This window comes from Balaenoptera physalus (assembly GCF_965194825.1).
Source record: "Balaenoptera physalus genome assembly, chromosome: 5".
In the NCBI taxonomy this organism is placed as follows: Eukaryota; Metazoa; Chordata; class Mammalia; order Artiodactyla; family Balaenopteridae; genus Balaenoptera; species Balaenoptera physalus.
The window spans coordinates 1796447-1813151 of NC_138884.1; the positions used below are offsets into that span (position 1 = coordinate 1796447).

Here is a 16705-nt window from a genome sequence, read left to right on the forward strand (position 1 = left end):
ACTCACTTTCCAATCCGTTATGTTAATTCTAAGTCAGGAAACAGATTGTGTTCATATGTGGAAATTCCAAACTTTCTGTTAAAGCCTCCAAGAAAAGGCTAACAAAGGCCTTCAACTTCTCGACTTTTAAAATGGGAATCATAATTACGGTGTGTCTATTAAATGTATTTTAGTTTTTAAAAGATCTGTGGCCTTATTATGGTCTCTGTTTATGGGCACCAGTCCAGAGGCTGATGTTGGTATAACTTTCTTTCATTATACTATTATCTCTGTATAAGAACTCATTCTATGAAAATGCTTAAATATAGCAGATAAACTTTGGTATTGACATTAAGCCAAATACGTGGCATATGATGATCTCTGATAATCCATCTTTGAGTGTGCCTAAGTTTGAGTGAGATCCAGGCCAATTTACTTCTGAATTAGGGTTAGGACTTTCAACTTCCAGCTGAAGTAGTAGACTGTAATTTGAAGACTGTCTCCTTCTGCATTGCCACTGGTCTCTTTTCCAAATAACATCAGTTGTGCTCCAGATATCATGGGAGAAAAAGTGGTGTTGTCAGACGGCTGACAACAGAAAATAACTTGGCTGTATGTGGGGTGGGCAGGACCTTGACTCCTCCACTAGGTACCGCGACGTAAGCTGAGAGTGTGGTCCATCTGTCAGCGGGTACTTTGACTTTGATGATATGAATGTTGTAATGCAGATTTGTTACTAATGACAATTTACTGCTACTTCTGAAAATAGTTGCAATACTCTTAATATAACACAGTGCTCTAGTCTGATCATAACAATGGACCTATAAAATAAATTAGAATATTGCATGATTCTCAGTTAGAAGTAGTTTGAAACATTTTTAAGTTGTTTGTGTCCCGATAGGGCTTGCTTTCATTTTACTGGTATATTTTATTGGTATTCCGCGCTCTTGAAGTAAATGAGACCTATGAATGAGGCAGAGACTTGTTAGATCATGGTTTACTTAGTGCTCCTTATATTGATTAAAATAACCTTAATTGTTTCCAGACACTGTCTGTTGAGAGTTACTCTCATTAGCTTGTTTGGACAACAAGAGGACCAACTGTTCTCAGCAACTGCATGTTCAGGATCTCAGAGCTTTTCAGTGTACCTGAACTCCATCACAGAAACACGTGCCTTAATCAGCGGGATGCCAAGATTTCATGATTAGAATATGCAAATTCCCCTGGAGACAGGGTGAGAAGGCTGTGTGACTCTGGGCGAAGGATACTGCTACTCTTGTGTTTCAGCTCAGTAACCCCATGGAGGCCATGGTCCCCATGTGCAGCGCACACACGCACACACACACACACACGCACACTCACGCGCGCGCGCACACGCTGACATATTGGTGGGGTGCCATTCGCCTATATAGGATTGTGGTGCTTTCCTTCCCTAGAATAATAGAGAAGTGATGTGAGTATTTAGGCAACCTGATAACTTTTATGAGTATCGCTTCCCAAAGCAGTTTCTTATGCATCATCTCTGAATCTCACAGTATTTCTGTCTGATAGTTGGGGCGATCACTTTTGTTTGCTTGCTGTGCGTTATTAAATTTAAGCTCGGATAAATGTGAGGATTTGACCAAATTCTAGCAGATAACAAGTGCGCTGAGACTTTTACTCCTGAAGAGTGCTTTCCGTACACTGTTTTTCCTTCCTTCCTCCGGATTTACTTCGCTGCTCTCATGCTCTGTTTCGGTCACCTCCGTGTTTGCTTATGTCATGTTAGAGAAGTATAATGGTGGGAATCCAGACAGGGCCTCACGGTTCCTCTCAATATACCTTCAAGAGGAATTGTTGGCGCATGACCTTGGCTAGATCTCAGTGCCATAGCGTAACAGTCAGCTTCTTGTCTAAAGAAGGAAGGTGTGGGCTCAGAAGTACTTAAAAGCCACACTGTTGATTCTGTTTGTACCAGTGAAGGGAGGCTAATGGAACAGCACGCATCACCAAAGCGAATAGGAGCTTGCCTGTTAATTCCTCCATTAAAGCATGGCATGGCTGTGATTTGGGAAAGTATGTACAAAAGGTATGATTCTTTAAAAGTTGGATTCAATAAAAAGGTGCTGCTAAATTGAGTAATTTTGAAGAGTTTTTCTAACTGTATTAATGTTGGATAATTGGGTACCACGGTGACAATAGTGCGGGCAATCTTAATTTTGCTTCTGACTCTCAGAGGTGTTTTCAGTGGTACTCTGGCTTTGCAGTAGCCATCGCGTCTCATACCTTTCCCCACAGAGTTTATTGCTTAGTATATGGAAATTGAATAACAAATTCCCTTTTGTAAAAAAAAGAATTTCTCTTTATAGAGTGTTATTCCAAACGTATTGGATGAGATGAAGCTAATTCATAGACATTATGAAGGCAAAAATATAATTGATTTTCATTGACATTTTTTTCCCCTTAAAACCTAGGTTATATACTACAGTCTGTCTACTGGTGGTAGTCTGGTTGAATTTCTAAGCTTAGGGTGGAAAGAGGTGCAAAGGAAACGCTCCTTGCTTCTGTTCCTAAAATTAACATTCACCACACACTTGGGACGTCCTCTCTCTCAACTGTCCTTTAACCTTAGGGGCGTCTGGGGCTCCTGGAAGGTGGGTGCAGGACAGAGTGAGCGATGGGAGATCGGCCATCGTGGTGCCCGGTCCTCCAGGAGTGGAGATGCAGAGGGAGTGGGCTGGCCCCAGACTGAGGACAGGTTCTGTGCCTTTTGTTCTCTGGCTGTTTCTTATGTTTAATACTTACTCTCATGCCCGAGACAGCTAACTACACGTGGAAGACACAGCTTTTACCAGTTGCTAATACTTAACGTTCTAACAGTTATCTTATGTTTCCTAATATGGCTTAATTTGGCTTTACTGATAGCTTTTCGTTTCTTATGCTGCTTATGAAGAGGGGTTTTATCATTTATATTATTTTAAACTTTCTACTATCACAGTGTCTATCAAGTCAACTTTCTGATTTTATCACAGCAAGAGCTTTGGATTTAGCCTTTGGAGAAACTGATTTGAGAAGGTAGTCACTGTCTGAATTTTAAAGATGTATAACTAGCTAAAAAATGGAAAAATAACTTGTTTAAGACCATTTAGAGATTAAAGGGCCAGTTTTAAAACAGAATTCGGAGTTCTGAGAGCCTAGTGTTTTGTCTCAGTATTAACTAATGTTTCCTAAAGATACATCTTTGAAGGGATGAAAACATCTTATATCAAATTATAAGAAGAATATTTCCTCTCACTTATAGGAATCTGTTTTGTCATCGTAAGATGCTAATTACTCAATTTAAATCTAAAGATTTTTTAGATCAGATTTCAGGTACATAATTTAATAATTATGGGTTACATTAATATTGTTTTAGGGAAGTCAGCGTGTGTGCATTAGTTTTAGAATTCCAATTTAAGCTGTAAATTTTCTAATTTAAAAATCTATATGTTCTTTAAGTGATAATCAGTAAAACAAATCTGAATGGAATATTTACTTTGTTGTGCTAGAGAGAGTAAATAGGGGACAATCTTGTAACCAACGAGAGGTGCGAGGAAATAAACACTGCATCTTCCTTTTCCAGAGTTTTCTGCTCACGGAACCCGTGTACATCCTTGTATAGAGTGAATGATAAAGTCTGACTCATTTTGGATGCTGGTCTTGCCTAATTATAGCGTCACTGTAACACACCTATAATTAAGAAAGAATTAGGCTATCAATTATACACCACTATTTTTAGACTTTCACATTTTGATAATTTCTTCTCTCAATAAAAGAGGACAGATCTTGAATTAGATGAGCAGAAGATGATTTTATAAGAACTATGTGCATTATGTTCCTACAGAAACTTCGATGTGGGGAATAGAAAATGGCTTTATAAATAAACCTATCATTGGCCTGTCAATCCATGAAACAAAAAGTAGTAACTTGCAAAAAGGAAGTACTTCATGCCTGTCCTAAATCCCACACTGCAATCTGTATATCTTACTCAGTGTGTCTCTGAGTATGTGGTCTCCTTTAATCATGCTGGCGTTGGAAGGAAGAGATTCTAAAATATGGTCAAAATAAAGGTAGTTCCCTTCTCATTAAATGAAGTCGATTATGCCCTTCTCAGAAGAGCGATTTAGTCAGATAATAATCCATGATAATCCATAATAATTGTTGTTATCCAGCATTGTAGACTTTTCACAGAGTTTCCAGAGAGTATAAATGATAGATAAATACATAGTATTAATGCAGGTGTGCCTTACCTGACTGAAAAGACTGGTTTGAAATTTTCCTTTACCGTATAATAGCCACAAATACAAGAGAATTACAATAATTTATCCTTTTAAAGGCAGCAACCTTTTTTTTTCAATTCCTTCTCTAGCATAAGATACACTTATTTACGTTCATATGTAAAATATTGATTGCAATATATTTGTAAATAAAAATGTTTTAACCATTATAGCGGCTTCCTTATAGAGCTGCATTAAGTGCTATTTCATTATAGTTACATTTTGTTCCACTTATCGCTTGTGTTTAGCAATAATGCAAGCATGATTTCCATACTGATATTTTATAGAACAGATTTCACTAATTTGTGGTGGTTCTCCATACTTATTTACTTCTGGTATAGCTAAAGATTTTTCTGCCATAGTTTCCTATATATCACCTATTTCTGTGTGGGTAGAAATATGTATATATACCTAGCTTTGTATATATAAATGTACAAATACATACACATATTTCTTAGCTTTAAATACATGAATATATATACATACATATATTATATCTTTCAAATATTATGGAGATGAAGTGGGTATAGTTGACTATATGTATGTTACTAATATCAAAATAGACCCTTTACAGATCCTTCAGTCATGCTTAACTCTTTAAATAGTTTCTAAAACACTCAGTACTAAATCAGTGCTGAATGTGAATAAATTAGCAACAAACAGCACTAAATGGATATGTTCTAAGTCTCTCTGATGTGGTTAGTCATATTATTACAGATTTTTCTCCCTTAGTTTTTTGGGGAGCTTGATTCGTCATGAAAGTCTGCACAGCTGACAATTCTGCATGTCCAAGACTTCTCTAGATAATCCAGGACAAGTTCAAATCATTTGCTCCCTGCTTGGCAGTTTTCTTTCTCTGGCATTTTAAATGTTCTCACCATTCCAGACAGCGTCTGAGGACAGTATTGAATTTTTTTTTTTTTTTTAGTGATCATATTTTTAATGCAGTATGACGTATAAAGCGCCCAGATCTTAAGTGACAGCTCAGTGAATTTTTACATATATACGCACCCATATAACCATCACTTAGATCAGGAGGAGGCTCCCGGTCCACACTCAGATGTAGCCACTGTTCTGACTTCTGTCACCAAAGTATTCTACTGTTGTCTGTTCTTGCCCTTCCTGTAAAGGGAATTATACAGTCCGTAGTCTTCGTGTCTGGTTTTATTTGATGATCATAATGTCTGTGAAATTCACTTACGTTGTTGCATGGAACAATAACAATAGTTTGCTCTTTCTTTTATTACTCTGTAGTATTCCATCAGATAAGTATATTATAATTGATCCATTCTACCATTGGTGGACATTTGGGCTGCGTATAATTTTTGGCTTTTATGTCTAAAGCTGCCGTGAACATTGCTGTACATATCTTTCAGTGCACACATGCACTCATTTCTCCTGGGTTTATACATAAGAATAAAACTACTAAATTATAGGATGGAGGCATATTTAGCTGTGGAAGATATTGCCAAATAGTTTTCAATAGCGGTTGTAATAATTTAAACTCCCAGCAACAATGTATGAGAGTTCCAGATGCTCTACCTCCTCAGAAGTACTAGGTACCATGAGCCATTCTGGCAAGCGTGTATTTCATTGTGGTTTTATCCATTATGGTGAGTGTGTATTTTACTGTGGTTTTAATATGCATCTATCTGAGAAGTAATGATATATGGAATACCTTTTTATATCTTTATTAACCATTTGGAAATTTTCACTTGTTAAGTGCCTGTTGAAGTCACTTGTTCATATTTATTGGGTTGTCTGTCTTTTTCCTATTGATTTGCTGGGCTTCTTTATATTTTAATGATACGAGTTTTCGGTCTGATGTATTATTATACACACCTTCTCTTTGGTTTGCTTTTGCACTTTCCAAATGGTGACCTCTGAAGACCAGAAAGCACTAATTTTTATGAAGTCCAATATACCAATCTTTTCTTTTGTGGTTAAGGATTTTTGTGTCCTGTTTAATAAATCTTTGCCCCAATATTATGAAGATGTTCTTAACTTCTACTAAAAGCTTGTTTTACCATTCACATTAGGCATACAATCCATCTAGCACTGATATTTGATACGGTGTGAGACAGTAGCCAAAGTTCATTTATTTCTTTTTTAACAACTTTATTGGAGTTTAATTGCTTTACAATGCTGTGTCAGTTTCTGCTTTATACCAAAGTGAATCAGTTATACATATACATATATCCCCATGTCCCCTACCTCTTGTGTCTCCCTCCCACCCTCCCTATCCCACCGCTCTGGGTGGTCACAAAGCACCGAGCTGATCTCCCTGTGCTATGCGGCTGCTTCCCACTAGCTATCATCTATTTTACATTTGGTAGTGTATATATGTCCATGCCACTCTCTCACTTCGTCCCAGCTTGCCCTTCCCCCTCCCCGTGTCCTCAAGTCCATTCTCTACGTTTGCGTCTTTATTCCTGTCCCGCCCCTTGGTCCGTGAGAACCATTTTTTTTTTTTAGATTCCATATATATGTGTCAGCATACAGTATTTGTTTTTTCTCTTTCTGACTTACTTCACTCTGTATGACAGACTCTAGGTCCATCCACCTCTCTACAAATAACTCCATTTCATTTCTTTTTATGGTTGAGTAATATTCCATTGTATATATGTGCCACATCTTTATCCATTCATCTGTCGATGGACACGTAGGTTGCTTCCATGTCCCAGCTATTGTAAACAGGGCTGCAGTGAACATTGTGGTACATGCCTCTTTTTGAATTATGGTTTTCTCAGGGTATATATGCCCAGTAGTGGGTTTTCTGGGTCATATGGTAGTTCTGTTTTTAGTTTTTTAAGGAACCTCCATACTGTTCTCCATAGTGGCTGTATCAATTTACATTCGCACCAACAGTGCAAGAGGGTTCCCTTTTCTCCACACCCTCTCCAGCATTTATTGTTTGTAGATTTTTTTGATGATGGCCATTCTCACTGGCATGAGGTGATACCTCATTGTAGTTTTGATTTGCAGTTCTCTAATAATTAGTGATGTTGAGCATCTTTTCATGTGCCTCTTGGCCATCTGTATGTCTTCCTTGGTGAAACGTCTATTTAGGTCTTCCCCCCACTTTTTAACTGGATTGTTTGTTTTTTTTTGATATTGAGCTCCATGAGCTGTTTGTATATTTTGGAGATTAACCCTTTGTCTGTTGTTTCATTGGCAAATATTTTCTCCCATTGTGAATGTTGCCTTTTCGTCTTGTTTATGGTTTCCTTTGGTGTGCAAAAAAGCTTTTAAGTTTAATTAGGTCCCATTTGTTAATTTTTGTTTTTATTTTTATTGAAGTATATGCAATTAATATACAGAAATCTGTTATTTTTCTCTGCGCTAATAACAAACTATCAGAGAAATTAAGAAAAATTTTACAGTTATACCAGTAATAATAAAATACCTGGGAATAAATTTAACCACGGAAGTGAGGGTTGTCTTTTTGTCTTGTTTATGGTTTCCTTTGCTCTGCAAAAGCTTTTAAGTTTAATTAAGTCCCATTTGTTTATTTTTCTTTTTATTTCCATTACTCTAGGAGGTGGGTCAAAAAAGACCTTGCTGTGGTTTATGTCAAAGAGTGTTTTTCCTATGTTTTCCTCTAAGAGTTTTATAGTGTCTGGCCTTACATTTAGGTCTTTAATCCATTTTGAGTTTATTTTTGTGTATGGTGTTAGGGAGTGTTCTAATTTCATTCTTTTACATGTAGCTGTCCAGTTTTCCCAGCACCACTCATTGAAGAGGCTGTCTTTTCTCTATTGTATATTCTTGCCTCCTTTATCAAAAATAAGGTGACCATATGTGTGTGGGTTTATCTCTGGGCATTCTATCTTGTACCACTGATCTATATTTCTGTTTTTGTGCCAGTACCATACTGCCTTGATTACTGTAGCTTTGTGGTGTAGTTTGAAGTCATGGAGCCTGATTCCTCCAACTCTGTTTTTCTTTCTCAAGATTGCTTTGGCTATTCGGGGTCTTTTGTGTTTCCATACAAATTGTAAGATGTTTTGTTCTAATTCTGTGAAGAATGCCATTGGTAGTTGATAGGGATTGCATTGAATCTGTAGATTGCTTTGGGTAGTATAGTCATTTTCACAATGTTGATTCTTCCAATCCAAGAACATGGTATATCTCTCTATCTGTTTGTATCATCTTTAATTTCTTTCATCAGTGTCTTATAGATTTCTGCTTACAGGTCTTTTGTCTTCTTAGGTAGGCTTATTCCTAGGTATTTCATTCTTTTTGTTGCAATGGTAAATGGGAGTGTTTCCTTAATTTCTCTTTCAGATTTTTCATCACTGGTGTATCGGAATGCAAGAGATTTCTGTGCATTAATTTTGTATTCTGCAACTTTACCAAATTCATTGATTAGCTCTAGTAGTTTTCTGGTAGCATCTTTAGGATTCTCTATGTATAGTATCATGTCATCTGTAAATGACATGTAAATGTGTTGTTCATCATTGTTTGTTTGCTCTTTAGTTCTTCTAGGTCCTTGTTAAACATTTCTTGTATTCTCTCCATTCTATTTCCAAGATTTTGGATCATCTTTACCATCATTACTCTGAATTCTTTTTCAGGTAGACTGCCTATTTCCTCTTCATTTGTTAGGTCTGGTGGGTTTTTACCTTGCTCCATCATGTGCTGTGTGTTTCTCTGTCTTCTCATTTTGCTTAACTTAGTGTGTTTGCGGTCTCCTTTTTGCAGCCTGCAGGTTCGTAGTTCCCGTTGTTTTTGGTGTCTTCCCCCAGTGGGTGGGGTTGGTTCAGTGGCTTGTGTAAACTTCCTGGTGGAGGGAACTGGTGCCTGTGCTCTGGTGGGTGGGGCTGTATCTTGTCCTTCTTGTGGGCAGGGCTCCGGCCAGTGGTGTGTTTTGGTGTGTGTGTGAACTTAGTATGACTTTAGGCAACCTCTCTGCTAATGGGTGGAGTTGTGTTCCTGTCTTGCTTGGTGTTTGGCATGGGGCCTCAAGCACTGGAGCTTGCTGGCCTTTGGGTGGAGCTGGGTCATAGTGTTGAGGCGAAGATCTCTGGGAGAGCTCTCGCTGATTGACATAACGTGGGGCTGGGAGATTTCTGGTGGCCCAGTGTCCTGGACTTGGCCCTCCCACCTCAGATGCTCAGGCCCAACACCTGGCCGGAGCACTAAGACCCTGCCAGCCACATGGCTCATAATAAAAGGAAGAAAGACAAAAAACAAAACAAAACAAAAAAACAAAGACAGAACCCTAGGACAAATGGTAAAAGCAAACCTAAACAGACAAAATCCTAGAAAGAAGCATACACATACTCACAAAAAGGGAAAAAGGAAGAAAAAAAAAAGATACAGAGCAACCAAACCAATAAAGAAATCTGCAATGATAATAAGTACTAAAAACTAATCTAAGATAAACATAAAACCAGAAACAAATTCAACACAGAAAGCAAAGCCCAAGCCTACAGTTGCTCCTAAAGTCCACCTCCTCCATTTGGAATGATTCGTTGTCTATTCAGGTATTCCACAGATGCAGGCACATCAAGTTGATTGTGGGGATTTAATCCGCTGCTCCTGAGGCTGCTGGGAGAGATTTCCCTTTCTCTTCTTTGTTCACACAGCTCCTGGGGTTCAGCTTTGGATTTGGACCCGCCTCTGCATGTAGGTCGCCAGAGGGCGTCTGTTCTTCGCTCACACAGGACGGGGTTAAAGGAGCAGATGATTCAGGGGCTCTGGTTCTCTCAGGCCGGGGGGAGGGAGGGGTACGGAGTGCGGGGCGAACTTGGGGCGGCAGAGGCCAGCGTGACGTTACACCAGCCTGAGGTGCACCATGCATTCTACCGGGGAAGTTGTCCCTGGGTCACGGGACCCTGGCAGTGGCGGGCTGCACCGGCTCCCGGGAGGGGCGGTGTGGATAGTGACCTGTGCTTGCACACAGGTTTCTTGGTGGCGGCAGCAGCAGCCTTAACGTCTCATGCCCGTCTCTGGGGTCTGCGCTGATTGCTGCGGCTCGCGCCCGTCTCTGGAGCTCGTTTAGGCTGCGCTCTGAATCCCCTCTCCTTGCGCACCCCTAAACAATGGTCTTTGCCTCTTAGGCAGGTCCAGACTTTTTCTGGGACTCCCTGCCGGCTAGCTGTGGCACAGTAGCCCCCTTCAGGCTGTGTTCACGCAGCCAACCCCAGTCCTCTTCCTGTGATCTGACCTCCGAAGCCCAAGCCTCAGCTCCCAGTCCCCACCCATCCCGGCAGGTGAGCAGACAAGCCTCTCGGGCTGGTGAGTGCTGGTTGGCACCAATCCTGTGTGCGGGAATCTCTCCGCTTTGCCCTCCGCACCCCTGTGGCTGCGCTCTCCTCCGTGGCTCTGAAGCTTTCCCCCTCCGCCACCCACAGTCTCTGCCCGCGAAGGGGCTCCTAGTGTGTGTAAACCTTTCCTCCTTCACAGCTCCCTCCCAGAGAGGCAGGTCCTGTCCGTATTCTTTTGTCTCTGTTTTTCCTTTTTCTTTTGCCCGACCCAGGTACGTGGGGAGTTTCTTGCCTTTTGGGAGGTCTGAGGTCTTCTGCCAGCGTTCAGTAGGTGTTCTGTAGGAGTTGTTCCACTTGTAGGTTTATTTTTGATGTGTTTGTGAGGAGGGAGGTGATCTCGATGTCTTACTCTTCTGCCATCTTGAAGGTCCCCCCAGTATTGAATTCTTAAAGACTTAAGGCTACTTAAGTCTTTAAGCTAAGCTTAAGCTGCTGGGGGATGTCTGTGTTCTATCATTTCAGCTAAAAGTGGCTGGTTTAAGAGTGAAAGAAACGTCAAAATTTTATAAGACTTGACCGTTTCTTTTAAAATCAGTTTAAAGACCTTGCATTTCATTAAGCAGTTTCCAAATTCAGAGATAAATGTATGAGAGTCCATACTGAATGGTCCTTTCTGGGATCAAAGTGCTGTGGAAGGAAAAAGAAATGGGTATGTCTGCTTGCTGAATTATGATTATTGTGGAACATGATAGCTTCTCTTTGAGTAATATGCCATTTTGGTCCTTGTCCTCTTTGCATGGCCGTTCTCAGCAAATGTCTGTGTCCATCTGGTCACTTCATTTAGAGATCACCCTGTGACTCAAAGGAGAGATGAGAACTCACATTATCCACTGGAAGGATAATCTGACTCTTACCAAATTACAGGAGGCTGTCTGCCATTGCCCATATTAAAGAGAAAATGCTCCCGTGCTCCTTTCACATTACCATCAGATCATGAGCATAATTATTCTAGCCACAAAGTTTCAAACAATAGAAGAAATTTGAGATTAGTCTCTCATCTCAAAACTCTTCTAAAATTTCTGTTTAGATGTGTAGGAGAAGATAAATATCGGTATAAACCTCTGCAAGTACTTTAGATGACTTAGTGTTCAATTCACTTTATTTTTGTGTTTAAGTAAAAGAATCATCATGCCTGTCTTTACTGGATATTTTGCACTAGTTGCCATGGTAACAGATGCAGTCAAAGAGTTCTGTAGAGAATAGAAATAGAATTTTGCAATCATTTAAATATACTGGAATCAAAATCTGAACTAAATATAAATATTGTTGATAAAATCTTGAGAATTCCTTAATTAGACTTTTGATATTTGAAGGAAAACTTGATATAATTTACACTTCACATTTCCATCATATAATTTTGCTCTATATCATACTGAGTGATGATCAAAAACAAGTTGCTAGTGAAGGTGGCTACTTATGTTCACAGAGAAATGAGATTTTAGAAAAAAAAAAAAAGGCAGTTGGGGAAATCAAGCAATGTCAGATATGGTAAGGGTCCCCAAAAGTGATATTTAAGATTGCATCTAAGGAAACAAAGAGCCAAGGGGGTGATGTCAGAAGGTAGTGGACAAACCCAGACCCTCTTTCCCCCCAGAGACCCTGACTCAGCAGCAATACACTGACTGATTCTCTTTGTGAGAAACCAGTTGAGGCTTCTGCAAACTAAGTGAGTGTGAAACCAGCCATGTCAAACCTTGTAGGAAAATTCATGGCCTTGCTGGTTGTAGTTATCTGGCACAGCATACCACCATCAGGAGGAAACACCCAGTTCTTGGCTTTTCTCTCTAGGAAGAGAAAGAGAAGACTTGACTGTATTTTCAGGTTCTGAATTTTTAAAGGAACTGGGTTCTGTCTTGCCTGAATCTAAGCATTATAAATGGCACCAGGTTGGGGGCTGCTGAGAATAAAGGTGAAGGTTTGGCCTAGCACACACTCACCATAGACCCTCCCCTCCAGCTCAGTGTGGGAAAACTGGGGGAAAACCCCCAACTCCCAGCTTCCCTTTGGGAAGGAAGGAGCAAGTTGGAGTGTAGATCCATTACTTTGGCTTTTCAAGGGGCTGGTTTCTGTCTTACCTGCTTCAGAGCGCTGCTGGGACCTGGCACATGCTAGATGTCTGGGGGCTGCTGAGAACAGGAGGGAGATGATTGTCTGTTGCTGCTTCAGTGACCTGTGGTCCACCAGAGAGAAGCCAGGACAGCTGGGTGGCCACTCCCTTGTGGGGGAGAAGAAAAATGTGGCATGTGCATGCAATGTTCTGGCCTTTTGTGGGGTACCTTGGGGACTGCCTCTGTCTTGCCTGACTTGGACCCAGCATACTCTATAAGCCTGGGGTCCACTGAGAATAAAAAAGAGCTTGGAGGCTTATTCTAGCTCTAGAGAACCTGCAATACTACAGACAGACACCAAAGGAGCAAGAGATTATGAGCTTTGGAAAAAAGATACTGGCAAATCCTTCTAATTGGGAGTTCACACACACAAGTGCAAAGAAAACACATCTACGGGAAATGTTTGAGAGGCCTTTAGAATATGAAACCCGGCTGATTGGTGAAGGTCTATCCGTGTACAAAGTTGGTCCATAAAGACTGGGAGAGGTGGCTGTTTTTTAAAATGCACAGATCCCAGCATAAACTTATAAGACAAATGAAAAACAACTACAAAAATATGTCCCAAGGAAAAAAATTAATCTCCATAAACCAACCTAAAAAAATGGAGATACATGGATTACCTGACAAAGAATTCAAAATAACTGTTACAAAAATGCTCAAAGAGCTCAGGAAAATGATGCATGAACAAACTGAGAATATTAACAAAGAGGTAAAAAATATAAAGAAAAGAACCAAACAAATTTTGGAGAAGAAGACTACAATGACAGAATTAAAAATTCACTAAAGGGATTTAACATCAGACTTGATCAAGCAGAAGAAAGAATCAGAAAACTCAAGACAAGTCATTTGAAAATATCGAGGATCAATAAAAAACAAAGAATGAAAAATGTGAAGAAAGCCTAAGGGGCTTATGGAAGGAATACCGTCAAGGGGATCAATAAACATACGGGAGTTTCAGAAGGAGAAGAGAGAGAGAAAGGGTCAGAAAGCTTATTTAAAGAAATAATGGTCAAAATTTTTTTTAAATCTAGGGGTGGGGTGGGGAATGGACATCCAGATTCACGAAACACAAAGAATCTTAAATAGGAGGAACTCAAAATAAGTTTACAATGAAAAACATTACAATCAAATTGTCAAATATCAAAGGCAAGGAGAGAATTTTGAAAACAGCAAGAGAAGTGTGCTTGTCACATACACGTGAGCACCTGTAAGACTCCTAGTAGATTTATCAGCAGAAACCTTGTAGGTCAGAGGGAGTGAGATGATGTATTCAAAGAGCTGAAAGAAAAAAAAGAAATACTGTCAACCAAGAATGATATATCTCCTTCAAAAATTGAGGAGAAATAAAGACTTTCCCAGATAAACTAAAGCTGAGAGAAATTATCAATACTATACCTGCCTTGCAGGAAATATTAAAGAAGGTCCTTCTTCTTAAAATGAAAGGATGCTAGACAGAAACACAAAAGCATATGTAAGTACAAAGCTCACTGGTAAAGGTACATATGAAGATAAATACACAATACTAAAATGCCATAACAGTGACATGTAAGTCTCTTTTAATTCTGGTATAGAGGTTAAAATATAAAAGTATAAAAATAACTATACAAATATGTTAATGGATACACAATATAAAAAATAATTTGTGGCATCTATAACATACAGTGTGAGGGGGGAAGTAAAAGAGTAGAGAATAATTACGAAGAAAATAGAAAAGATTCAAATAAAATTAGAAATAAAAGGGAAGACATTATAACTAATGCCTCAGAAATTTTAAAATAAATGTGACTACTGTGAAAGAGTATATGCCAAAAAACTGGATAACCTAGAAGAAATGGATACATTTCTAGAAACATACAATCTACTAAGTTTGTATCATGAAGAAATAGAAAATCTGAATAGACGTATACTAGTAAGGAAAGTGAATCAGTAATCAAAGAACTCCCAATAAAGAAAAGCAAGTGACCAGACAGCTTCACTGGAGAATTCTACCAAACATTTAAAGAAGAATTAATGAAAATTCTCAAATTCCTCCAAAAAATAGAAGAGGAGGGAACATTCCAAACTCATTTTACAAGGCCAGAAATGCCAGACAAAGACACTACAAGAAAAGAAAACTACAGGCAAATATCCCAGATAAATATAGATGCAAAAATCCTCAGCAAAATAATAGCAAACCAAATTCAACAGAAAGTTAAATGGATCGTACATCATGATCAAGTGGGATTAATCTTTGAGATGCAAAGATGTTTCAGCCTATGGAAATCAATCGGTGTGATATTATCGCAATAATAGAATAAAGAATAAAAATCACATCATCATCTCAGTAGATGCAGAAAAAGCATTTGACGTAATTGAACACACTTTCATGATATAAACATTCAATAAACTAGGAATAGAAAGAAATTACCTCAACATAATGAAGTCCATATATGAACCCCATGGCTGACATCATACTCAGTGTTGAAACTGAAACATTTTCTTCTAAATTAGTAGCAAGACAAGGATGCCTATTCTTATCACCTTTATTCAACATAGTACTGAAAGTTCTAGCCAGAGAAATTAGGCAAGAAAAAGAAATAAAAGGCACCCAAATTGGAAAATAAGTAAAATTATCTCTGTTCACAGATGACTTGATCTTATATATAGAAAACTCAAAGAATTCCACAAAAAACTGTTAGAAATTTAGTAAATTTGCAGGATACAAAATCAATATACAAATACCAGTTGCATTTCTATACACTAACAATGAACAATCTGAAAAGAAAATTAAGAAAAAGTCTCATTTACAACAGCATCAAAAAGAATAAAATATAATACTTAAGAATAAACTTATTCAAGGAGGTAAAAGACTTGTATGCTGAGAACTCCAAAAGATTACTGAAAGAAATTAAAGAAGATACAATAAATGGAAAGACATCTCTTGTTCATGGATTAAAAGACTTAATATTGTAAAATGTCCATACTACATAAAGTGATCTAAAGATTCAGTGCAATCCCTATCAAAATCAAATCTTTTTTTTTTTTTTTTGCAGAAATAGAAAAACATTCCTAAAATTCATATGGAAATGCAAAGAATCAGAAATAGCTAAACCAATCTTGAGAAACAAGAACACAGCTGGAAGCCTTACACTCCCTGACTTCAAAACATTTTAGAAAGGTATAGTAATCAAAACATTATGGCACTGGCATAAAGACACATTTATGGGCCAATGGAACAGAAGAGAGATCCCAGAAATAAACCCATGCATGTACGTTTAAGTGAACTTTGACAAAGGCATCAAGACTCCACAGTGGGGAAATGATAGTGTTGAGATAACTGGATATCCATATGTAAAAGGACAAAATAGGACCCTTGTATTATACCATACACAGAAACCAACCCAAAATGGATTAACTATCTAAAAGCAAAATCAGAAACAGTAAAGCTTCTATAAGAAAACAGAGGGGATAAGCTTCAGGACTTTGGTCCTGGCAAGGATTTCTTGGCTATGACACTAAGAGCACAGGTGACAAAAGCAAAAGTAGACCAGTGGACTGCATTAAATTCAAAAGCTTTTGTGCAGCAAAGGAAACAATCCACAGAGTGGAAAGGCAAACTATGGAGAGGAGGAACATATTTGGAAACCATATATCTGATAAAGGTAAATATGCAAAATATCTAACAACTCAATAGCAAAAACCTAATAACCTCATTAAAAAATTGGAAAAGGACTTGAATGGACATTTCTCCAAAGACCAACAAATGGTCAGCAGGTTATATGAAAAGATGCTAAATACCACTAATCATCAGGGAAATGCAAATCAACACCACAATGAGATAGTGCCCCACACCAGTTAGGATGGCCATTAGAAAAAAGAAAAAAGGGACTTCCCTGGCGGCGCAGTGGTTAAGAATTGCCTGCCAATGCAGGGGACACGGGTTTGAGCCCTGGTCCGGGAAGATCCCACATGCTGCAGAGCAACTAAGCCCGTGCACCACAACTACTGAGCCTGCACTCTAGAGCCCACGAGCCACAACTACTGAAGCCCGTGAGCCACAACTACTGAAGCC

At 38.8% G+C, this 16705-nt stretch overlaps 1 protein-coding gene across 9 annotated transcripts in view; it reads left to right on the forward strand.

Annotated features, from left to right (window-relative positions):
* GRIA2 (glutamate ionotropic receptor AMPA type subunit 2) overlaps window positions 1–16705 on the forward strand; it is a 169690-nt gene that overhangs the window by 132761 nt on the left and 20224 nt on the right. The window lies entirely within an intron of this gene.